At 46.8% G+C, this 25,290-nt stretch overlaps 1 protein-coding gene across 1 annotated transcript in view; it reads left to right on the top strand.

Annotated features, from left to right (window-relative positions):
* Positions 1-7,930: 7,930 nt before the first annotated feature.
* Positions 7,931-25,290, top strand: part of FARP1 (FERM, ARH/RhoGEF and pleckstrin domain protein 1) — a 303,782-nt gene continuing 286,422 nt past the window's right edge. Inside the window, exon 1 of the mRNA XM_020902387.2 lies at positions 7,931-8,344. The gene's annotated coding sequence lies outside the window, so the exon portion shown is untranslated. The remainder of the gene's footprint in view (positions 8,345-25,290) is intronic.

Raw genomic sequence — 25,290 nt, 5'->3', positions numbered from 1 at the left:
GCATGCATTAGACCTATGGATTTTAGCAGCAATTGTTGGAGGGGGTGGGGGGTGGCAAAGAACATTTTTCTTTATTGTTACCTTAAAATGTGTGGAGGTCCAATTTTTTTTCCAATTTTTTTAAAAGGGGATAATTAAGCAAATACATATGGAATTCCCAGTGCTGATTTTTAAGCATTAGAGAGATTTTGTATGGGCCATTACACATGAGATCAACAGTCCAAAAAGATTTGCTATCTTGACCATGCAGACACACACACACACATTTTTCCACCCATTCCTACTTCAACTCTCAATGCATTTCTGAACGATGAAAAATGTTTCCCATAACCATCCACAGTGATATACCTTTCCCTTAGGTATCATTTCCTTCTCTGAGAATCAAAAGGTGAGGTCACAGGCCAGATTAAAAATGATTCTAATCTATGACCTTTCTCTGGTTTCCTCCTAAATGTCTCCTTTTGAAAGTAAAGTGGAAAAAATACGACCTAGAGTCCTTACTTTTTATCCTATTCTATTTTCTCTCCTAAAAGAAGTATATGCTTAATGCATTTCTCCAGCTGTCCTTGATTTATGGATATAAAAGCAAAACACAGAATAATCACTCAGAGTATGGCCACTGGAGTCTGCCTGCCTGAGTCTGAATCACTGTCTCTGCCATTTACTACCTGTGTGAACTTGGCTAAGTTACTTAGCCTCAGCTGTAAAATGGACATGATAATATAGTTCCTACTTTACAGGGTTGATGTGTTAGTTAAATGAGTTAATACTAAGTTCTAACAGGTATGCTGTGTGCTATGCTTAGTCGCTCAGTCATGTCTGACTGTATGACCCCATGGACTGTAGCCCACTAGGGTCCTCTGTCCGTGGGATTCTCCAGGCAAGAATACTGGAGTGGGTAGCCTATCCCTTCTCCAGGGGATCTTCCCAACCCAGGAATCGAACTGGGGTTTCCTGCATTGCAGGCGGATTCTTTACCAGCTGGGCTGCCAGGGAAACCCTCTAACAGCTATTCTTATTATTCTTATTTTAGCTATTCTTATTATTATAAATAGAAAAGAAACTTCAGAAGGAGTTGAAGTTGAGGGTTAAAATTTCAAAACAGTTCTAATCAAAGTGCAGTACGATTAGTTTTAGAACTTGACAAAATGATACGGAAATTCATCTGGAAAAACAAACATTAAGGCTAGCCAGGAAAACTTTGAAATTATAGAATGTAAGTTCTATCAAAGAGTAAAATACATTATGAACATTTTGTTACTGGGACACAAACAGGCAGATCAGTAGAAAAGAATATGGACTCTACTACATGACAAAATTGGTATTTCAAACAAATGTAGAAGAGATGGATTATTATTATTTTTAAAGATATTTTTATTTATGTGATTTGGCTGCACCGGGTCTTAGTTGTGGCACATGGGATCTTTAGTTGTGGCATGAGAACTGTTAGTTGTAGCATGCAGGATCTAGTTCCCTGACCAGGGATGGAACCCAGGCCTTCTGCATTGGGAGTGGAGTCCTAGCCAGTGGACCACGAGGGAAGTCCTAGGATGGATTATTTAAATAGTGTCTATTTAGCCATTTGGAAAAAAGAGAAGTTGGATCTGTGCCTCATTTCTTATGCCAAAACAAATACTGTATAGATTAATTATATAATATAAAAATAAACAGTTAAAGTGTGAAAATACAGTGATTTCTAAAAAGCCTTGAATAGGGAAGACTTTTTCAAGCATGATGCAAAAATGTGAAATCATAAAAGTAAACACAGATAAATCTGACAACATAAAAATCCAGAACTTCCTGTTGCAAAAAAGGACCGTAAATAATGTCAAAAACAAAAAATTCACTATATGCTAGCAATGGGCTAATTTCCTTAACATACAAAGATATTAAGAATCAACAAAAAAAGACAACCCAATGGCAAAATGAGGACAGAATGTAAAGTCAGTTCCTGGGGACGTCCCTGGTGGACCAGTGGCTAAGACTCCACACTCCAATGCAGGAAGCCCAGGTTTGATCACCAGTTGGGGAACTAGATCCCACATGCTGCAAATAATTGTTCCAATGCCATAGCTAAAGATCCTGTGTGTTGCAAAGAAGCTTGAAGATCCTGAGTGCTGCAACTATTCATAAGACCCGGTGCAGCCAACTGAATAAATAAATATTTAAAAAATAAATAACGTCATTTCATGGATAAAGAAATGTCAATGGATAATTTTAAAATAAGAATCCATTTTACCTATAAAATAGAAAAATTTTAAAAGCTTGCCAGGACCCAGCACGGACTAAAGGGTAAGGAGTAAGCATTCCCAAGCACAGTTGGTTAGTGGGAATCCTGGTTATCTATTGCTTAACAACAAGTCATGAAAGTTTTAATGGCGTTATTGTTTTCAGTCGCTAAGTCATGTCTGACTCTGTGACCCCACAGACTGCAGCATGCCAGATTCCCGTTCTTCACCATCTCCTGGAGTTTGCTCAAATTCATGTCCGTTGAATCGGTGATGCGATCTAACTATCTCATCCTCTGTGGCCCCCTTTTCCTTTTGCCTTCAATCTTTCCCAGCATCAGGGTCTTTTCCGATGAGTCGGCTCTTCACATCGGGTGGCCCAAGTATTGGCGCTTCAGCTTCATTTTAATGGCATAAAGTAATTTTATCATGGATTTGGTGGATCAGGAATTTGGAAAGGGCAGAGCAGCGGTGGCTCTCCTTTGCTCCCTGGTATCCTTAGCTGGTAAGACCAAAAAGGCAGGGGGTGGCCAGCATTGCTGAGCATCAGGAGGGGGCTGGAGGAGGCCTTCTCTAAACACTTCTTTACTCCCTGGTTCCTGGTCCGAGACAGTAAAGGATCTGGGACTGTCAGTTGGAGCGTCACTATGCAGCCTCTCACTTAGGTGGTCCTCCTGTAATCGACAGTTCCTATTCTCTTGTCCATAGATTAGCACTGCCCTAAACAGAGAGGCTTCCCTGACCAGCGACGTGCTGGTGGTGTGTTCCAGGGGCGTGTGTTCCACGGGTGTGTGTTCCAGGGGCTGCGCTGTGCTTAGTTGCTCAGTCGTGTCTGACTCCATGCGACCCCATGGACTGCAGCCCGCCAGGCTCCTCTGTCCATGGGGATTCTCCAGGCAAGGATACTGGAGTGGGTTGCCATGCCCTCCTCCAGGGGATCTTCCCAACCCAGGGATTGAAACCAAGTCTCCCGCGTTGCAGGCAAATTCTTTACCATCTAAGCCATGGGGTAGGAGGTGGGAACTGTGGAATAAGAAGTTTCATTTCACTGTGACAAGTCATCACTTTAGTATAAAACATTTGCCCACATACTTGTATAAGCTTAGAGAGTTCCTGAAAGATAAAAACTGATGGGAAAATGATTTGCGACAAGTGAGACTGGGAATGTGGGCAAGGGTGTCTTATATGCTTTATGTTTTACTTAATACCCTTCTGTACTGTTTAGTTATTTAACTTGCCATATACACATATTTATTGTAATAAAAAATAGCTAAAATTAATAAAAGTAAAAGTTGAGAACAGGAAAACTACTTAATTCAGAGAGATTTCTGAATAACATGATGGCATGAGTTATAAATGGGACTAGGTAATGATATAATTTTATAATTAAAAATCTGAAAATGAGGCCTAAATGACACAAAATGACAAAGAAACACCTCAATTATTTGGGGGTTGATTTTCCAGGTGGAAGATTTTCTAGGCCAGATAGCCCTGGTTTTTGGTTGTTGTTCACTGGCCAAGTCCTGTTTGACTCTCTGCAATTCCATGAACTGCAGCACGCCAGGCTTCCCTGTCCTTCACTATCTCCCGGAGTTTGCTCAAACTCATGTTCATTAAGTCGCTGATGCCATCCAACCATCTCATCCTTTGTTGCCCTCTTCTCCTGCCCTCAGTCTTTCCCAGCATCAAGATTTTAGGTAAAAGAACATAAAAAGTGCTTTCAGTGAGATTAAGTACAAAACCCAGGATGTTTGTGAGAACTGGAATGGGTCTGGGGAATTGCTCCTCCAGCGAGAGCCCCATTTTTTTTTTAAAGATTTTTTTTTGATGTGGACTATTTTAAAAGTCTTCACTGAATTTGTTACAATATTGTTTCTGTTTTCTGTTTTGGTTTTTTGGCCAGGAGGCATGTAGGATCTTGGCTCCCCCACCAGGGATCAAACCAGGGCCCTCTGCATTATTGGAAGGTGAAGTCTTAGCCACTGGACTGCAGGGAAGTCCCTGCCCTCACCCTCCTCTCTTTTCCTTCCTCTCCAAAGACTACTACCCTCTGCCTGTTAACTCCCTCAGACTGTGTCCTTTAAAAGTCACCTTCCCTGATAGCTCAGTTGGTAAAGCATCCTGCAATGTGGGAGACCTGGGTCCTATCCCTGGGTTGGGAAGATTCCCTGGAGAAGGGAAAGGCTACCCACTCCAGTATGCTGGCCGGGAGACTCCCACAGACTGTATAGTCCATGGGGTCACAAAGAGTCAGACACCACTGAGCTACTTTCACTTTACTCCCTTAAAGAACAAAAACAAAAACCAACTAACCAGCATCAGATGTCATCTACTAGGATCATAGGCATGTTAAGAGCAAAGCAACACAAACCTTACTCCAGACATAGAAAAAAAGATGAAGCAAACACTCTAGAGTGACTAGGTAAATGTCGGTTTTCTAATTTTATGTGATTTCTACATTTTTTTTTTGGTTTTAGCTGTGAGGTATGGCAAGGCACGTTGCTTCCTGCTCAGTGAAGTGCCCTGAGTAGCAAAAAAGAGCACCAGAAAGCTTGTTAGAGATGTGTCTCAAGCTTACTAAGCCGGAATCTAGGTTCACCATGGTCTGCAGGTCTGCCACATACCTGGCCACGCATTGGAATCACCTCCAGAACTGTAAAAATGCTGATGCCTGGGTTCTCACCCCAGAAATCCTGGTATATTTGGCTGGAGTGAAGCATGGACATTGAGGTTCTTCTCTTTAATCTCAGGTGATTCTGTGATTCCAAGACTCAGTACCCTCAGCCAGTGGTCCTCAAAGTGTGGGCCCCCTGCCACCTGAGAACCTCTCACAAATACACATTCTCGAACTCACTCCAGACTCCCTTTCCTGGAGTTTCTGATGCAGGAGGTCTTTGATTTAGCGCTGCAGGCATTTCTGATGTTCACCGAGGTGGGAGAACCCACTAAGGTAGGTCTGGGAGGTGGAGAGGGCTAAGAATTTATACTTCTAAAAGCTTCCAAGTGCTGCTCCTGTAGCAGGTCTGAGAAACACATGCGCAGAATCAGGGAGCCCTCTGATCTATGGTTGGTCCAGAGCCACACCTCCAGCCCAGTATTTCTTCTCTTTCACCACAAACTCCTCATCTAATGGTCTTTTTGGGTTTGAGGCCTGTATGAGCCTTTTTAACTCCACCTTCACCAAATGCTAAGTCACTTCAGTCGTGTCCAACTCTTTGTAACCCCATGGACTGTAGTCCGCCAGCCTCCTCTGTCCATGGGATTCTCCAGGCAAGAATACTGGAGTGGGTTGCGGTGCCCTCCTCCAGGAGATCTTCCCGACCCAGGGATCAAACCAATGTCTCTTAATGCCTCCCGCATTGGCAGGCAGTTTCTTGCCCCCCTTCACCGAATAGAAAGGGGGTTAAAAACAAAAATCAGGGACTTTCTTGGTGGTCCAGTGGCTAAGATCCCAAGCTCCCAATGCAGAGGGCTGGAGTTCCATCCTGGTCAGGGAACAAGATCCCACATGCTACAACTAAGACACAGCCAAATAAATAAATGCAAAATTTAAAAAATATATTAAAACAAACCCCCCAAAACAGTTTGGCACCCCAGACTCAAAATGTCTCTTTGCCCCAGAAACTACTGACACTGGCTATGCAGGGGCCTCTATGCACCCTGTTCTCTTGGTGACCCAGTCTTCTACAGACAGCCCCCCCCCCCCCCCCCCCCCCCCCCCCCCCCCCCCCCCGTTCACTTGTGGCCTCTCCTAAGAACCCTGCATGGAGCATGGAAGTCCAAAACTTCTCTGTGCTCTGCTTAGTCACGCAGTTGTGTCCGACTCTTTGCAACCCCATGGACTGTAGCCCGCCAGGCTCCTCTGTCCATGGGATTCTCCAGGCAAGAATACTGGAGTGAGTTGCGGTGCCCTCCTCCAGATCTTCCTGATCCAAGGATGAAACCAATGTCTCTTTTGTCTCCTGCATTGACAGGTAGTTTCTTTACCACTAGCGCCACCTGGGAAGCCCCCTTTCACCAAATAAAAAGGGGTTAAAAACAAAAAAACAGGGACCTCCTTGGTGGTCCAGTGGCTAAGATCCCAAGCTCCCAATGCAGAGGGCTGGGGTTCGATCCTGGTCAGGGAACAAGATCCCACATGCTACAACTAAGACAGCCAAATAAATACAAAATTTTAAAAATATATTAACCCCTCCAAAACAGTTTGGTACCCCAGACTCAAAATGTCTCGTTGACCCTGAAATTGCTTACCCTGGCACGCAGGGGTGCTCCCCTCACGCATGGAGGGTGGAAGTTCAAAACTTCTCTGTGCTCTGCTTAGTCACTCAGTTGTGTCCGACTCTTTGCGACCCCATGGACTATAGCCCACCAGGCTCCTCCATCCATGGGGATTCTCCAGGCAAGAATACTGGAGTGAGTTGACATGCCTTCCTCCAGGGGATCTTCCCCACCGGGGATGGAACCCAGGTCTCCCGCAGTGCCGGCAGATTCTTGACCGTTTCACCAGGGAAGCCCAAGAATACTGGAGTGGGTAGCCGATCCCTTCTCCAGGGGATCTTCCCGCCCCAGGAATCAAACCGGGGCCTCCTGCATTGTAGGCGGATTCTTTACCAGCTGAGTTACCAGGGAAGCCCGGGAAACTTCTCTAAGGCGCCAAATGACCAGGGCGCTGGGGCCGGTGGCCGTCAGGGGCGGGTGCCCCCCGGATCTAGCCGAGGGTGGTTTTCCTTTGGAACCTGCCCGTTCTTTGCCCTCCTCGTGTGGAGGGTCCATCCAAGAGGAGAAGAAAGGGCAAGACCGGGGTTTAAGGGTGGGGGATGGAGGCGTAAAGCTGTTGCTCTCAGCTGGAGGGTAGGAACCACTGACTTTTCCCCCTTAGGTCCCTGCCTGCTGGGTCCTTGAATCTTGCTCCCGCCTCCATCGAGTTCCCGGAGCTCCGAGCCCCCACAAGATACAGTAAAACAGCTGACCTATTCCACTCCTTTCCCGTGCGCGGGCATCGCTCGGATCCCCGGAGGGGGCGTGGAGGACGCCGGGCCGCGGCGGGGGAGGGGAGGTGACCACTGCCCCTCCGGGATTAAGTCCCTCGTGGCCCAGGGTGGTGCCGGAAGCCCGCTCCCGTGGCCCCGGGGAAGGGGAGGTGCTCGTGGGTCCCCGCACCGCGCCGCGGCCCGCGCGGAGACGGAAAGTCCTAGGAGGTGGGCTCACGGGCGGGGCTCCCTTCTAGAACGACCGCAAGCACGACTCGCAGAGTCCCGATCCTGGCCGATCCTCCGCCAGCGGCTGGCGGTTTCGCCCAGGCGCTTGTCTCCCGCGCCCACATCTCGCTTTCGACCGCAGCGGCGGGACTGGCGCGTCCCTGCTGGCGCGGCGCTCTCCCCGGCGCCTCCTGCGCTCTGGCCGGGCGGTGGCCGAGCGGCGAGCCTGGCTCGGGCCGCAGGACCAAGTAAGGCGCGAATCGGAGGTGGGCTCGCCGGGCCGGGGAGGGCGCTCAGGGCGGGCGGCCCCTCGGCGCACCTGCCCCCGGGGCGGAGCGGAGCCGGGGCGGGGCGCGCCGGCTCGCAGGGCGCGGGCGCGGACGCTGGAGGGGGCTGTGGCTCTCCCGCTGTCCCCGCGGTTCGGGCGGCGAGGCGCCCGGGCTCCCCCGCCCCTCGCCGAGGGGCCGGCCCAGGCCCGGGGAGGGGCTCGCCTGCCTTCACTTCCCGCTCGCCGGCCTGGAGGCGGCGGGGCCGGCGCGGGCGCAGGGGCTGCGGGCAGCGCTCGGCTGGCGCGCGGGGCGGGGACGCGGCCGCCGCCCGCTTTGCGCCGCTCCTCCCCGCGCGAGCGGCGCTCGGCCCGGCGTCGAGGCGGCCATGGCGACCCTGAGCCCGCTCCCCACCCACCCCGCCTGCTCCGCCCTCCCCTCCGCCCCGCGCCACCTTTGATGGCTCGGACCTCGGCCGGCCACCGCCAGCCCCGTGCGCGCGTCCGCGCCGCTGCCGCCGCCCGCGGGTATTAATAGCCGAGCGTCCCCGCCGCACGCGCAGCCGGAGCCGCCGCGCCCTCGGCCGCCCGGGGCTCGGAGCTGCGGAGCCCGGAGGCCGGGAGCGGGAGCCTGAGCCGCCCGCGCCGTGGAGGTAGGAGGCGCGCGGCGAACAATGACCGTGGCGGGCAGGCGGGCGGCAACTTGTGCGAGTCGGGCGCCCGGAGCCGACCGATCCGGGCGCGGCTGGAGGGAGCTGCGTGGCCCGCGGGTCCTGCTCGCGGGAGGTGTGGCGGGTGGCGTCGGGCTTCCCCTTAACTGAGGCGGGAGAGTCTCCCTCCAGCCAGGCAACAATAGCCGGAGCTCCGGGGCCTCTGGGCCCCGCGCCGCCCCTTGCGCCCTCCTCTCACCTCGGCGGACTCAAGCCACGGGCTCCGCGCGCGTCCCCACTCGCCACCCCCGCCCCGCGGCGCCCTCCCCCTCCACCCGCCGCTTCCTCCCATCCCACCCGGCGCGCTGACAGCGCCCGACGCGGCTTCCGGACCTGCGGCCGCAATCTGGGCCCCCGAGGCCGCCCGCGGGCCGGGGAGGGGTGGCCGCTGACGCGGGTGCCACCGCGCCACCGGGTGCCCGCGGCTCGCTCACGCGCGGCGCGGGGACCCCGGGTGGGTGACAAAGAGGAACACGCCCTCTCCCCGAGTTGGATTTTTGTCCCTCGTTACCGCCAGCCTTTATGGAGACCAAAGTTTTTTCTCCTCCACCCCCCCCCCCCCCCTTTTTTTTTAAAGCAAAGGACACAGATTTTTGTGGTGAGTGTTTCAAAACAACAACTTCTGGTTGTGGTTTTACGATTTAAGTTCCGGAAACTTTAGCTGTGTGATCCGGCCAGACCCTTTGAGAGTGTGTGCATGTGTGTGTGTTCTGTTCGAGGGGGAACACGCGTTCCCGGGCATCAGTCTGGATGTCGTGTCTGGCAGTGGAAGCCCAGCTCTGGAATCTGTGCAGGGTCTCCCAGAAAACGAGCGAGGTGCGATACACGAAGAACTGAGGACCCTGGTTATCGATTCTAGATTGCCTCGCATCTGGAACAGTTTAGCCGGCTCAGCCTGTCTCTCTGATCCTTCTGGAGTACCATGGTGGCCTCTGGCTGTTTCTATTTTATGGTCCTGGTAAATGTCTTGCTTGTTAGTTTCCCAGGTTTGACTTGCTCAGCTCCGTCCTCCCCTGTATTACTGTTCCACCCTGAGCCATGGCTTTTGGGGACCCCCATCTCTCCCACCCTGCAGGCAGCGTCTTCAGCCGGAGCCAAACCCCAGCCTAAACCCCCTGGGTTAGGTTCACTGGTGACTTGGCCAAGCCCATTTCAGAACGTCTTCCAGCATTGTCTTGCTTTTCTTGCTCAGTCTAAACCAGACAGAAAGCAGGAAGAAAGGCCTTTTCGGTCCTGAGAGCTTTGGGACATTTGCCTCAAAAATTGTCCTCACTGTTGTGATCAGGCAGGCCCTTCTGAAGTCTCCTGCTTTTGGCTGACTTCCACATTCCACAGCCTTCCTGTTGGGGCTTTACCTTCAGCCTTTCGGTAGGGTTGGTCTTCTGGGTATGATAGTTTCTGACAATGCTCTTCATGTGGGCTCAGCATCCACATGGCTCACTTTATATTCCTGCAGCATCCCTCTGCAGCAAGGCACCAATATTGGAGTTGCTCCAACACAACGGAACGTTTGTGTTTTTAGAATGTCTGGCTAATAGATCTGCTTCTGGGTAAAATAAATAAGACACACGATTGGCCAGTGGCTGGCTTCCTGGGCGAAGTGTTGGTGGAAATAGTAAGCTGCTAGTCCAGCTTCCCAGAATCTCTTGTTTCTTCTTTGTGGATGAGAAACTTGAAATACCTGCTGATGATGTCGCTGTTCTCCATAGGGTCACAGACTCAGTAGCATGCCCCCTGTAAGTTGGGGTGTGGTTTTTCATTCAAGGAGTGCTTCTGCTCTGGGAATCCTGAAGCGAGGTTTATAGTGTCCCTTTTCACACAATTAGTCTTTTCCTGGAATTTTACACAGGGATTGAATTCCCTAGGTCATAATAGAATACTACAGCTACTCTGTGGCCAAATTTACCAAAAGGAGACTTAAAAATCTACCCTAGATAATTTTCCTCTGGTGTATTGCAGTTATATCATAATTATCTTAAGACTATGAGGAACTTGGGTGAACATTTTTGTTTTGCTTTTCATTTAAAAAACTGTTGGAGGAAATAGTTTCTAAGAAGATAAGAATTGAATATAATATTGAAAGGGTTACTTTTTTTAAGTGAAATTCATCCTTTAGCATTCATTGAACTCTAATAGTCATAGAAGAGTTTAACTCATTTGGAGAATGGTATATATTTGTAAGGATATATAAATACATATGCATGTGATAGACATCAGAAATGAACACCTTTTTTCCATCCTTGAGGAGGTTAAAGAACACTGAAGAAGAGACGGGAGCCCAGGTTTTGCTTGCTGAACACTCTTTAGGAAAGATGGAATGTGGGTTTCCTGGAGGATGATGGAAGTTGTGTGAATTTGTAGGTACTTGGCTGATGCTTTGACAGCATGGTGAACCAGGCATTTCAAACCTTTTGCAAATGACCTTGCATATTGCAGACAGCTGCTTAGTGTTTTTGAGAAAGGCACTTTCCCCTTAAACTGAAGATGCTACGGATGAGAGAGGGGCTCTTGTAATCCCAGTGCTTCCCAGGTGGTAAAGAATCCACCTGCAATATGGGAGACCTGGGTTCGATCCCCAGGCGGGAAGATCGCCTGGCGGAGGGCATGGCAACCCACACCAGTATTCTTGCCTGGAGAATCCCATGGACAGAGGAGCCTGGCGGGCTGCAGTCTGTGGGGTTGCAGAGAGTCAGACCTGACTGAAGTGACTGAGCATGCACATGTAATCCTAAAGTACAGTCACTGGAGTCCTTTCTGCTGATACTTTTGAGTGCCTGGGTATTCCAGGTGTTGCTTACCATTGCCTGGGAAGGGAAAGGGTGGGATTTTAAAGGTTCCTGCGGCTGCATCTCTCCTATTATTTGGTGCTTTCGATTGAAAGGAGGGCTCACCAAGCCTGACTGTTGAATGGGCAATGGTGGACCAACTTTTTTTTTTCCCCTTGGTTTTTAATGGTTAGAGTTTCTGCTGTGGCCTCACTTCATCATACAGGCCCCTCACTCTGTTTCCGCCAGGTTACTGCCTTAACCACTTCCACATGTCGGGCAAGATCAGAGCCCAACGGTTTCCATTCAAATTTCTTGAAATACTGATTTTGCCCGTCCTTTTATACCGATTGCCGCTTTTGTTTTTAATCAAGAAGCCCCCAGAAACTGTTTATTTTAAAAGTGGAGAAGCTGTCTTTTAATAGGCTTCCCTCCTCCAGGTTTAAGTCAGTTAAAAATATTTTGCCAAGTGGATACTTTGAGCAAAAGGGAACAATTGATACATATTAAATGCAGGAGCTCTAAGCCTTTGATACTTGTGAAATAAACCAGAGACGGTAGGGTACAAGGGGCCTAAAAGTGAGCCCATGCTCCTTGCTGCCTATGAACTCAGGCAGTTTTCTTATTTAACGTGGGATGGAAATTAGAGACAGACGGCAAGATTGGCAATTAAATTAATATGAGAATTCATCATTTACACTGAATTAATTTCATGTGTTAGATGGTCATATTTGTGCATACATTTTCAAACAAAAGGGCCTTGGGCCAAATTAGATTATCTTTTTTCTATTATGCAAAATTCCTCATCCACAAGAGCAACTGCGCTCTATGTGTAGACTTTGGGCTTTCCATACTGGTATCTTATAAGAGAAAACATAAATCCAGTATTATGATGCCTTTCACTTTTTGTTCTCATCGTATTAATTCAGGATCTGCTGTAGTGCATGGCACACCACAAATCTTTGCTAAATACTTGCTGAGTGAATAAGTAAACCTCATTTTCATGTCCTTTCAAGTTGGCCTTGGAAATTTTTAAGGGAAATTTGATATTAGCCCTGACAAGTTGTTGTTCTCTGGGAATTTGAAAATTTGATATTTGATTTCATTTCTGTTTTGATCTAATTTAACCATTGAAGCTAACCTTTAAAGTTAGGTATTGTAAAATATACGGACTCATTTTTAAGAAATCTGACACAAAAAAAGCATGAAGCAGAAAGTAAAACCTACCTGAAAAATTTGCTTCTGGGTTAACTTTCCTTCTTCCTGAAAGATGTTTTTTGAAAGTTCCATGAGTGAGCCTTTACTGGGATGTGTGCATGTGTCAAGTTGCTCAGTCGTATCCGACTGTGCAACCCCAGGGACTGTAGCTCACCAGGCTGTTCTGTCCATGGGATTCTCCAGGCAAGGCTACTGGAGTGGGTGGCTATTTCCTCCTCCAGGGGAATCTTCTCAAGCCAGAGGGTAACCTCAATTTTGGGAGGCCTTGAAATTTGTTCCAGTATGATGAATTAGCTGGGTGTGCAATTCTGGATTATTGTTTCTGTGTTAATCCACTGTCCTCTGGTCTGTTTGTTGTGGCTGTTATGTCCACTGTCAGGCTAATTGTTATTTGTAAATAGTCTCATCTTTTCTCTCTGGCTGCTTTTAAGATCCTTTGGAGTTCTGCAATTTCACAAAGCGTAGGTGTAATTTCACCTTTCCTTTTATTCCTCTCTCTCTCCTCCATCTTCTTCTTTTCCCTCCTCCTTTCCCCTTCCTCCATCCTCTTATCAGTGTATTCCTTTCTGCTGCCCTGAGTATTTCAGTGTCTGGTCACCCTTGGCCACTCTGGTTGTTTCCAGTCTGGGCTGTTATGAATAAGGCTGCTATGAACATTTGTGAACAAGTCTTTGTGCGGAGATCTGTTTTCCTTTTTATTGCTGGGTCTTATAATAAGTGTATGTTTATAAGAAACTGCCATCTGTTTTCCAAAGTGTTTGTACCATTTTACATTCCCGCCAATGATATACGAGTGTTCCACTTACTGTAATCCTCTTGAGTACTTGAAATTACCCATCTTTTTCATTTTGGCCACTCTGGTGGATGTGTTAGTGGTATCTCCTTGTGGTTTAACTTTATATTTCCCTGAAAGAGAAATAATAGGTTTTCCTGTGCTTTTTGGCCGTTTTTCTATCTTCCTTCGTGATGTGGCCATTCACGCTTTGTTCTTTTTCATTGATTTTTGTCTGATTGTTTCATATAGATTTTGAGTGTAACTGACATGTAAGAAACCGCACATACTTAATGTCATCTTATTTTACAGTTATGAGAGTTCTGTGTATATTCTGCAAAGAAGTACATTGTTAGATAAATAAATTACGAATATGTTCACCGGGCTATTTTTTAACCTCCTTTTTTAATGGTATCTTTTGAAGAGCAAAGTTTATGAGGAAAACATTGTACATGGTCCACTTATTGAGCTTATTAAAGGTCAGAGCACTTTTCTCAGCTTTGGAAAATAACACAGTTTTGTGTGTGAGACATACATTAATATCACTCTGTTGAGGAGGTCAGACCGCATTTGCTTCATGCAGTTCTGATCTCTCCTAACTGAAACTGAGTTCAAAAGACTTGAAAATGGGGGGAAAAAACCAACAAAACCAAGACCCTGCTTATTTTGAAAAACCTGAGGAAACAAGATGTTTAAGATTGTGATCAAATAAGTAGATTTTCAAAATTCAAAATTGAGTTGTTTGTTCTTTTAGCACACAGAATGATTGTGGAAAAGAAGTATTTTCAAAATCAACACCAAAAAATGGAGCCCTAGGAAAAAGCAAGATGTAACATTCTAAAAAGAGGTCAGGGTGGCATATGTGGGTGCTTGTAAAAGGAGTTTAGTTTTCCTATTTTGGTGTGAATTTTATCATCTTATTTATGTATTCTCCTCATTTTCTGAACCAGATAACAAGCGTTGTCAGATCAGAAAGCACGTTTTCCTGATTTTTGTTTCTCCTGCTCATAGAAGGTAAATAAATGTTGCTTGACTTGAATTAAAATTTGTGTCATGACTGAAACAGAAAGGAGACCGGAGAACGGTGGCCAAGGCGGAGGAGGGCGGGGGAAGGATGGATCGGGAGTCTGGGATTCGCAGATGCAAACTCTTCTGCATAGAACGGATAAACAGCAAGGTCCTACTGTAGAGCACATATTCAAAATCCTGTGATAAACCGTAATGGAAAAGAGAAATACATACATAAGTAAATTTTAAAATTTCTGTATTGAAAACTCCATGACATTTTAGGATACGGAAGTTAGATTGGTATTAAAGGTAAGAAGCGTTGGGAATATAGATACTAAGATGAGACAGATCTGCCCTTCTGTATGTTGTCCATCTTTGTGATGTTGGGTAAATTATTGGTGCTCTTTCCCTGAAACCTCAAGGGGCCTTCAAGAGTGCATTTATCTTCAAGTGATAGAATCTTTGACTTATAGCAGTGAAAGTCACCAATTAGTTGCCTCAAATAATAAGAAGAAAGGAAGGGGTCCCTGCTTCAGTGTCTCAGCTCACAGTATCACCCAGGATGCAAGTTCTTTCTGTCCTTCTACCCTGCCATGCCCAGCTTGTTGCTTTCTGTACTTAGGATTGTCGCCCAGAGGTTAATTACACTGCTGCGGCCTGATTAGCTGTTACGGCTAAGGGCTGCTGCAGTTCCATGCTTCTTGGCGTCACACATTTGTTGTCGTCAGGAAGTAATGGCACGGCCTTCTTCACACTCCTCTTGTCCTTAATCAAAGTGCTTCTCAGAAAAGCCGCCAACATTTGGTGGTCTTTGAAGAAGGATCCGGGGAGTGTTTCTGTGCTCTCACAGAGATACCCAGTAGCCGGACTGAATGTGATGTCTGGAATCACAGCAGCCATATTGTGATCAGCCTTGGGATGAGGGCAAGAGGATGATGGGCTGAAAGATGGAAGCAGAGTTTCTTGTGGGCATCACTTAGTCACTGATCTTCCTGCACCTGGAGCTTAGTATACTGAATAATAGCAAGTTTTGTTTACCAAATAATGCCAACCTGGACTTAGTGTATTAAACAATAAATTTACCCACTTTCTAATTCTATTCTTGTCACCCAAAGCATCTTGACTGATACATTGATTGGAAGACTTTGTCTTTCTTTTTAAAAAATATCTTGTCTTTTTTGGTCTGCTTTTTAAAAAATGAAATGTAGTTGATTTACAATATTATGTTAGCTTCTGGTATACAACATAGTGATTTGATATTTTTGTAGATTATGCATCATGCTAGGGTTATTAGAATATTATTGACTGCATTCCTAGTGCTATTCATTATATTCCTGTGACTTTATTTTATAACAGACCATTTCTAGGTCTTAATTCTCTTCACCTGGTTTGCCTGTTGCCCCACCCCCTCCTCCCTTTCAGCAGTTTTTTCTCTGTACCTGTAAGTCTGTTCCTGTTCTGTTCTATTTATTCATTTGTTTTTTAGATTCCACATATAAGTGAAAACATGCAGTGTTTATCCTTCTCTGTCTGACTTATTTCACTTAGCATTGTTCCCTGTAGGTCCATCCATGATGTCACATATGGCAAAATTTCCTTCCTGATGGCTGAGTGATATCCCAGTGTGTAATATCCCTATATTTTTTTTATCTGTTCTTCTGTCAGGGGACATTTGGGCTGTTTCCATGTCTTGGCTATTGTGAATGATGCTTTAGTGAACATAGGGGTGTGTGTTTCTTTTTGAATTAGTGTTTTCATTTTCTTTAAGTAAATACCCAGGAGTGGAAATGCTAGATTATATGATAGTTCTATTTTTAATTCTTTGAGGAGCCTCCATACTCTTTTCCATAGTGTCTGCACCAATTTATCAATATATTCCCACCTCCAGTGCTGGAGGGTTCCTTTTCTCTGCATCTTCACCAATACTTGTTATTTCTTGTCTTTTTGATGATAGCCGTTCTGACAGGTTGGAAGACTTGATCTTTCATCTGCCATTTTACAGTATCTGTGAGAAAAAGAGTTTCTTACTGTTAACTATGTGGAAAATGGCATAGTGATCATACCAAGTTGCTGTGAAAGATGAACGATTTTTAAGGACTGTAGGTATTTGATAACATGTGTGAATCTTGTCACTATATCTGCATAAATTTCACCTTTTCCTCTCATGATGGCCTTGCAGGACATCTACTTAGAATTGACCATTTGGGGTTTGGATTAGGAGATTTGTGAGACCATTATTAATCAAAGATTAATGTCTTCCTTTATAATCTTGCCAAATCTTTTGATTCTCTGGCATGAAATCTTATTGGGGGCCAATGTTATTAGTAGAAGGAGCTGCTTGGAAATGTCAGGATTTGGGTAAACTAGAGATTTACCACATTCAAAAATTAGACACAGGTATTTGTGACCCTATAAAGAAAGGTTGAATGATTTTATGATAACCTTAATCCAAGCAAATGAATTGAATGGAAAATATCCAAGCGAAGAACTTGCAGAATATGGAATTACAAGATTCCAGTCTATTTTCTTTTGATTGATATGACTTTTAAAAAGAAATCTGGTCATTCCCTGACCCCTTACCATCAGGATAGTCAGGTGACCAGGGTAATTTGCATATTCACTGCCATTTTATTTTTACTTCGTTTTGTGTAAGGGTTTATCAGCTTCACAGGTATTTGATTGACCAGCTGTGTTGAATTACTAGTTACTGTTGGTGCCACAAAATTAGGGCCCGGTTCTCTGCTGTCAGAGTGTAGCATCCAGACCAGATTGGAGAAGTTACCTAAATAATTACAATATGACAAGAGCTTTGCAAAAGTTACTATAATGGTGTAAGTGTTCAGATATTAAGACTTTGGATTCTGGTTGGAAGTTGCATTTAAGTTGAGCTTCAGTAAAGAAGTGTGTTTTTGTTAACTTGTTTGCTCATTTTAGTATTCCCTTTGTACTCTACTATTTGTAACAGGATTAGAAAAGTATTCATGTATAAAACGGAAAGTAAAAATTCCTTGCAATCCTGCTGGTCAGAATTTATGAAAATTAAAATTTGGTTTATTTCCATTTGACTTTTGGCATATTCAATATACTCCCAGTTTTTGTCTCTTTACATACAGACATACCTTTTTTAAAAATTGTGAGAACAATGCATGTGTAATTAGAAGCCACTTTCCCTTCTTTCCGCTGAGTGTTTTCCATATTGAGTTTTCTTTGAAATGAAAATTTTAATGACTTTATAATGTTCCCCTGTATAATTCTACATAATATATCTAACATTGCCCTTTATTGGTCTTTTTTTTTTTTTTGGCTTGCAATATTTGACTGCTGTGACCATCTGTACATGAATCTATGGAAAGAGGTTCTTTCGTTGCAAGGGGCAGACACCTACCTCGAGTCATAAGTCTTCACCAAGTTGAAGAGGTAGAGCGGGGAATTTGGTAGCTCTCAATACCAACCCCAGAACGGGCCAAGGTGAGTCGTCTCAGGAATCGAGACCTGGGTCCGAAGACTCCAGCCACCTGTGGGGTTGGCTTCGTGTTCCTGGCTCTCTCCACTGGCACTTGGGACAGTTTGCTGGTGATGGTGGGGCTGCCCTGCGCATCGCAGGAACTGTAGCATCTGTTGTTGTTTAGTCACTGAGTTGTGTCCGACTCTTTGCATCCCCATGGACTGTAGCCCGCCAGGCTCCTCTGTCCATAGGATTTCCCAGGCAAGGTTACCAGAGTGGGAGAGGTAATTTCCTTCTCCAGGGCATCTTCCTGACCCAGGGATTGAACCCATGTCTCCTGCCTTGGTAGGTGGATTCTTTACCACTGAGCCCCCGAGGAAACCCATAGCATCCACGGCTCCACCTTAAAAAAGTCAGGCAGGGCCCCCCCCAACCCCCCCAGTCATGTTGGTGATTAATTACACCTTCGCGGATGTTCCATTCCAGGGGTTGAAACATTCATGCCACTGGTGCTGGGATTGAGACTCACCAAGTTGAAGTTTGAACCCCCATCTCCACCCCTTCAGGGAAGGACTCCTGTTTAGCCCAGATGAGGGACCCCTCTTGTGACGGAGGGGTGTACAAGGATGGGGTGGGGGTGGGGAACAGCAGCCTTTCCAGGTGGGTAAGATTGACACACACAAATAAGGGGAAATAACTTCCTGGGGGAGGGCCCAGCGGGGAAGGAGGGACAGAGACGGGAAGGAGGCGCACCGTCCACCACCTCTGGGGGCTGTGCCGAAGCTGGAAGATCCCCATCACATCAAGGTTGATGTCTGAGCACTGAGCACTGCAGTTCTAACCTAATGTTCCTTTGTGAGGGGCGTCATAGTGGTTAGATATCAGCCCCAAACAACCTTCCTCTCGCTTATATTCAGACACACCATCCAGAATGGGAGGAAAGGGGCAGAAATCGATCAAGCTTGCTCAGGGTGAGTCTGCAGCAAAACAGGCCCCTGCAGAAGCCCAGCAGGTACACTGAGATGGGAGTTGTGCGCGCTCATTTCTTATCACTTGTGATGACTCTCGAGGTGCCCCCGCCTTCTTGAATTTTGGCCACACCGGGTCTTCGTTGTGGCATGCAGGCCTCCTCTGCTTGCAGCCCTTGGGCTTCTCTTGTTCCTGGTGCATGTAAAATCTTAGCTCCCCCATCCAGGGATTGAACCTGCATCCCCCGCACTGGGAAGGTGAATTCTTAGCCACTGGACCACAGGGAAGTCCCACGTGCCCCCTTTCTCTGTTGTTGGTCAGAGGCACTTAGTAAGCAAGGATGTTAGTTCCCGGCAGCCCTAACCAATCCCCAGCAGACAGGACTGTTTCGGGACAACCATATGTTGAGAGAGAAGATACCCATATGTGACCCAGCCAAGCTGTGCTCGTTTTGCTAATTCCCGATCAAAGCGGTGTCTCTGTCTCAGTTCCATTGGCTTACCATTGGAGATTATGCACGGAAGCTTTGGCTAGCCCCCAGGGGCGGGCCGAAGGCGGCCTGACTGGTTTCATCCGTAGAGTAGCTTGCATCATTAGTTACTCCCCGATGTGTGGATTTTGCCTTTTCCCCCAGAGTTCATTTCTGGGGGTCAGGAGCTGTGTCTCAAAACTTCTGTTCTACTTTCTGGGTACTTAAAACAGAGCCTTTCTTTGATGGATTAATGAGGATCTTATCATAGGATCTCAGGCAGCTGGAAAAATCACAGCTCATTAGAGTCGCAGTAACTCTTCACAAGTTGGAAAGAATAAAACCGATCTCACTTCTCACAAAGGTCTGTCAAGCACCTTTTACCCGGAGGGCACTATTCCTGAGATTCACATCAGTGAACAGGCCGAAAAATCCCCATCTTCAAGGGGCCAGTGTATATAGGTATATTTTTTGGTCCAAATTGAGACATTTTTGAGCCTGAAAGGCGCTGACTGCCTGGGGTGTCAGAGCAAAAGTCGTCTCGGTGGATGGTCACCCTCGTGCTCAGAGAGTGGCCCGCAGCGTGTGCATGCCTGCTCAGTCACTCAGTTGTGTCTGACTCTTCGCAGCTGCATGGATTGTAGCCCGCCAGGCTCCTCTGTCCATGGAATGCTTCAGGCAAGAATACTAGAGTGGGTTGCCATTCCCTCCTCCAGGGGACCTTACTGACTCGATTGAACCTGGGTCTTCTGAGTCTCCTGTACTGGCAGGCGGGTTCTTGACCACTGAGCCACATGGAAAGCCTGGCCCAAAGCAGTGGGTGGGGGGTGCGGGCTGGTTTTCCCCTGAGGCTATCAGAGGCCCTCAGGATAGTCTGGGTCCTGTGACTTCAGGCATGTACCCCGTCATTCACTCCCTGGACACAGTTATTGAGAGTCCGTGAGGTTGTGTTTGCGTCCTCCTAAAAGACGGTTTGCTCCCAGGCAAGGCTGTTTGCAGGGACATACAAGGGGGAGGTTTGTCCTCTGGAGGAAAATAATGAATGGAATTGTTTGAGAGACGGTGGACACCTGAGATACAGATCAGCAGATTCCAAGGAGCTTGCTTGTAGAAGTCCTTTTAACCAGCATTTTTTTTTTAAGCTTTGAAAATCAACAGGGCTGTAGGCCCTGAAGATGATTGAACAAGACACAGTTAAGGGGAAAAAGGAGTTGAGATTGCTTTGGAAGGAAATCACACGTGCATTAAATTTAAAAATATATATGTTTATAGCACAAGTGCCCTGTCCACCCCCTGTAGCGTTCTATGAGTTTTATCACGTGTATGGATTTATGTGACCAACGCCACAGCCAGGATGTGGAATTTTTTTTTTTTTTATGATTTTGTGTATTTTTGGCCCTGTGTGGTCTTTGCTGTTGCGTGGGCTTTTCCCTAGTTGTGGTGAGCGGGGCTTCTCACTGCAGTGGCCAAGCTCTGGGGCCCGTGGGCTTTATGGGCAGCACGTGGACTCACTCGTCGCTCCCGGGCTCTGGAGCACGGGCTCAATAGTCGTGGCTCGGGCGTGGTTGCTCTGGGCATGTGGGATCTTGCCGGACCAGGGATCGAATCTGTGTCTCCTGCACTGGCAGGCGGATTCTTTAACCACTGAACCACCGGGGAAGCCCCAGGATATGGAGCATTGTGAGCAGCTCAAAAAATTCCCATGTGTTGTTCCTTTCCTTTGGTTCACCTTCCCCTGTCCCCTTCCGCCACCTGTTTTTTTTTTTTTTTTTCTTTCCACCACCCCTGTTAATGGCTCATCTTTGCTCTGTCACTATCTGTTCTTTTCTAGAACATCTTATAAGTGGAATCACAGTGCATGAAACTTTTTTGAGACTGGCTTCTTTCACTCACACACACAGTGTCTCTGAGATTCTTCTGAGTTGTTTTTATTTTTTATTTTTATTTTTTCTGAGTTGTTTCTAACATCACTCTTGCCCTTCGATTGCCATACTGTTCCGTTGTGTGGATGTACCACAGTTTGCATAGCCATTCACTTGTTGAAGGACATTGCGGGTGTTTCCAGTTTGGGGCAATTGTGAATAGAATGGCTAAATGTGCAACTGCTGGAAACTTTCACGGGCAAGTCTCAATATGGGTGTGATTTCTCACCGGGAAGTACCTAGAAGTGGAGTCCTCACCAGCACGTGATGTTGTCCATGCTTTTCATTGTGGTCATTGGAACAGGTGTGTGGTGGCGTGTCAGCATGGCTGTTTATTAAAAAAAAAAAACACAACATGCTGAGAAAACACCAGTATATGAGGGGCTTTTTCAAAGATACTGACTAGATCCTTTCCTGGACTGCCTGATGGTGGTTTAGACAATAAGTCATGTCTGACTCTTTGCGACCCCATGGACTAGCCTGCCAGGCTCCTCTGTTGTTTTGCTGAAAAGATTCACTTTCATATCAGGATCAAAGGATTTGTTAACAAAATAAGCCACTGTGTTGTATACAAATAAATAATACCAATATTTATTAAAGAATTATCAGGCTTACTTTCAATATACTAACATGAGAAGAAAAGAGAAACAGAAACAGCAGAGGATACTTCACCAAATTGGGTTTAGCCCAACATCCAGGCCAAGAGCGCTGGGAAGTCCCGGACATAGCACATCTGGAGTCTCAACTGGGAGAAGGTCTCAGGCAGCACGCTGGCTCTGTGAGTGAGACTTCAAAGATTGCAGTTCCCCTTTATAGTCCTGGGAGGAAAACTGATAGCAAATAGCAACTCTGGTGTCATGCTAATGTTGTTTGTTTTGTCTTGAAAAACTTGGAATATTGTTCAGCCTGGGGCTTGGTTGGCCAACCCCCCTCCCGGGGCTCAACAATCTCAAGACTATCTCATCTCTGGTGCAGCAAGTTTTGCATTCATAGCAGGCAGTCACTCACAGTCACAGTCAGGGCTGTGTCCTGGCAGGTTAGAAGCAAGGTCAGAGGCCTGTTTGACTTTGTCTCTGAAGCCTAAAGAAGACTATTTATTTAATTCCCCTAACATCTTTCCATGGGATTTCCCAGACAAAAATACCAGGGTGGGTTGCCATTTCCTTCTCCAGGGGCTCTTCCCAGCCCAGGGATTGAACCCGTGTCTCCTGCATTGCAGGTGGATTCTTTACTCCTGAGCCACCAGGGAAGCCTACATGCAGAGGCTTGATAAACTGTTAGCTGCCCATCTTGGGAAGGGATAAATCAAAAAGCAATTATGTGTATGAAAGCTGAGGCTCAGAATGTAACAATGCCAGCAAGAAATAGAGGTAAGTAGCACATAGTGAAGATTCTTATCTCAGAAACCGGATAGGGTGTGGAGGTTTGATTTGAGTATCTTGTTAATTCTCTATGTGAATATACAGTCATAAAGATAAGCAGCTGAGAGGCAGTGCACACCTGGAGGAGAGGACACGGCTTCAGGGCATGGATTCATCTGTTACCTGTGACACACTACTTCCAATTTGAGTGACTGATGTCAATAGACACAGGTTCGATCCCTGGGTCAGGAAGATCCCCTGGAGAAGGGAATGGCAACCCACTCCAGTGTTCTTGCCTAGAGAATTCCATGGACAAAGGAGCCTGGCAGCTCCAGTCCATGGGGTCACAAAGAGTCAGATGCTTCTGAGTGACTAACCCACACATCAGTAGTGAGTATTGTCTTTCGCAGCTTCTCTGGGGCAGGACTCTGTCTTAGACGGCAGATCTGGCTTGGATATTTGCAGTAGGGATGTCCACTGGGGTGGTAGGGTCTGTTTCCAGGGAAGCGTCTCAGGTTGGCTGCTGAAGTGCCCCTACAGTGTGGTGGCTGGGTTCTCCCAGAGCCGGTGGTTCGTGAGGAGACCAAGGTGGAAACTGCCGTGACGTTAGTGACCTAGACTGGCAAGTTCTGCTTGGTTGCTTCCACAGATTCTTGCTCACGCAGGCCAGCCATGATTCAGTGGGGGGTCCACTACACAAAAGTGGGGGTGCCGGGTGGCAAGGGTCATCGGGCGCCATCTTGGAAGCTGGCTACCATGGGCCTGGAGGGACCTGTGTTACAGAACAGACTTAGAAAACGGTCTCCTGGTTGCCAGCGGGGAGGGATAGTTGAAGACTTTGGGAAGGACATGTACACACTATTTTTAAAATGGGTACCCCTGCCCCTGCCCCCAAATAAAACCCCACTGTACAGCACATGGAACTCTGCTCAATGTTATTTGGCAGCCTGGATGGGAGGGGGTTTGGGGGGAGAATGGATACATGTTTATGTATGACTGAGTCCCTTCACTGTTCATCTGAAACTGTCACAAGATTGTTAATTGGCTATACCCCAATACAAAATGTTTTTGGTGTTAAAAAAATAAAAAGAAATCCCCAAGTCAGTGTTATCAGATCCAAAGTTGGTGGTGAGGGTCAAGGCCTGTGGCGGGGAAACAGTGGCTTTTCACTAGGTGGTAGGTACCTTAGCAGGGACTGAAGGTTGAAAAATTCTCCTGGTGGTTTGATTCCTTTTATTTAAATAGTGTCTGCACTTTGCTGTAGGAAGGAGAATCTGAGAGACACAGAGGTGGTCTGTCTGCTCACTGAGCCATGCTGTTTGGGTACCACTTTCCTGCTTATCCTGAGGAGCTAACGAGGGTAGCATCATTCTCCTTTCTCACTTGCTGTCTTCCCTGGGCATAGCTCAGTGCTAGGAATGGCCCTCAGTTCTACCAGCTGAAGATGCAAATAAGAAAAGTCTAGTGGCTGAGACTCAGCACTCTCAATGTCGGGGCCCCGGGTTCGATTCCTGGTCAGGGAACTAGATCCCACTTGCCGCAACTAAGAGTTCAAAAGCCAGGACTAAAAGAGCCTGCCTGCTGCATCTAAGACCTGGTATAGCCAAATAAATAAATATTAAAAAAAAAAAAGAGAAAAGTCCATCTCCAGAGTGATGGTAGGGAAAACCCAATAGCCCATCAAAACCCATCCCCAGAAAACTGCTTGAAAGTCTCCTGCATGGGCTAGAAGTCCTTCTAGGAATCATATTCGGCTTCTTCTTGGGATCAGGATTTGGGCTGCCAGTTTTAAACCAGGTGCTGTGTTAGATGGTGTGCTTGCACATTTATTTGGCCCTTTCTCAATGAGGAAGGTATTGTCCCCATTTTACAGAAGAGGAAGCTGAGTCTTAGATTACTGTGTAACATGCCCACTGTCACACACAGCGTATCAGTGAACTCAGGCTTTCCTCAAGTCCGTGCTCTTTGTGACTCAGTCAGGGATCTTCTTCTAGTACAGCGGTAGACAGGCACACCAGACTAGGGCGACGTGAGATAGATCTGCAAGTTCAGGATCAGACACTGTCTTTGTTTTGTTCTTGTTCTGTCAGCCAGTCTTGTCTGACTCTTTGCGACTCCATGGACCTCAGCATGCCAGGCTTCCCTGTCCTTCACCATCTCCCAGAGTTCGCTCAGACTCCTGTTCATTGAGTCCATGATGTCATCCAACCATCTCATCCTCTGTTGTCCCCTTCTTCTGCCCTCAATTTTTCCCAACATCAAGGTCTTTTCCAGTGAGTCGGCTCCTTGCATCAGGTGGTTAAAGTGTTGGAGCTTCAGCATTAGTCCTTCCAGTGAATATTCAGGGTTGGTTTTCATTAGGATTGATTTGATTTCGTTGCAGTCCAAGGGACTCTCAAGAGTCTTCTCCAGCACCACAGTTCAAGCCTTTCCTGGTGGCTCAGATGGTAAAGTACCTGTCTTTGTTTAACAGAGTTATTTTGTTCATTGTGAATTAAAAAAAAAAAACAACCTTTTGATTTTTCAAAAACTGATTAAAAAAAAGATGATCTTAGTTGTTGTGAGTTTTGGCATCCCCTTAAATTTCACATCCAGGGCCATGCCTCACTTGCCTCACCTTGACCCCATGCAGCCAGTAGCTCTGGAGTCGGAATGAGGACAGTCTGATCGACTCAGGGCAGTTCAGCATCCTTTTCAGCATTGTGATACTATTTTATTTTCTGTTTGGAGACATTTTGGGGGATGAGTCACCAGTCTTAAAGGACACGTCTTGGCCCTTTGCAGTCGCTGCTCTGTCCCTGCTTGACACAAGTGGTTGGTTCCAAGGTTACTTACAGCATTTCAGCTTTGAGACCCTGACGCCCAGGTCTGATGAAGGCCTGTGAGAGTCTCGGAGACTGGTGTTACATCTCTCGGTGTGGATGTTTGGGAGCTGCAGCAGGAAGGAGATCTGTTTTCAG

The sequence above is a fragment of the Odocoileus virginianus genome, chromosome 8, assembly GCF_023699985.2.
Source record: "Odocoileus virginianus isolate 20LAN1187 ecotype Illinois chromosome 8, Ovbor_1.2, whole genome shotgun sequence".
Taxonomy (NCBI): Eukaryota; Metazoa; Chordata; class Mammalia; order Artiodactyla; family Cervidae; genus Odocoileus; species Odocoileus virginianus.
The sequence above is the reverse complement of the archived record's forward strand: the minus strand, read 5'-3'. Positions and strand labels throughout refer to the sequence as shown.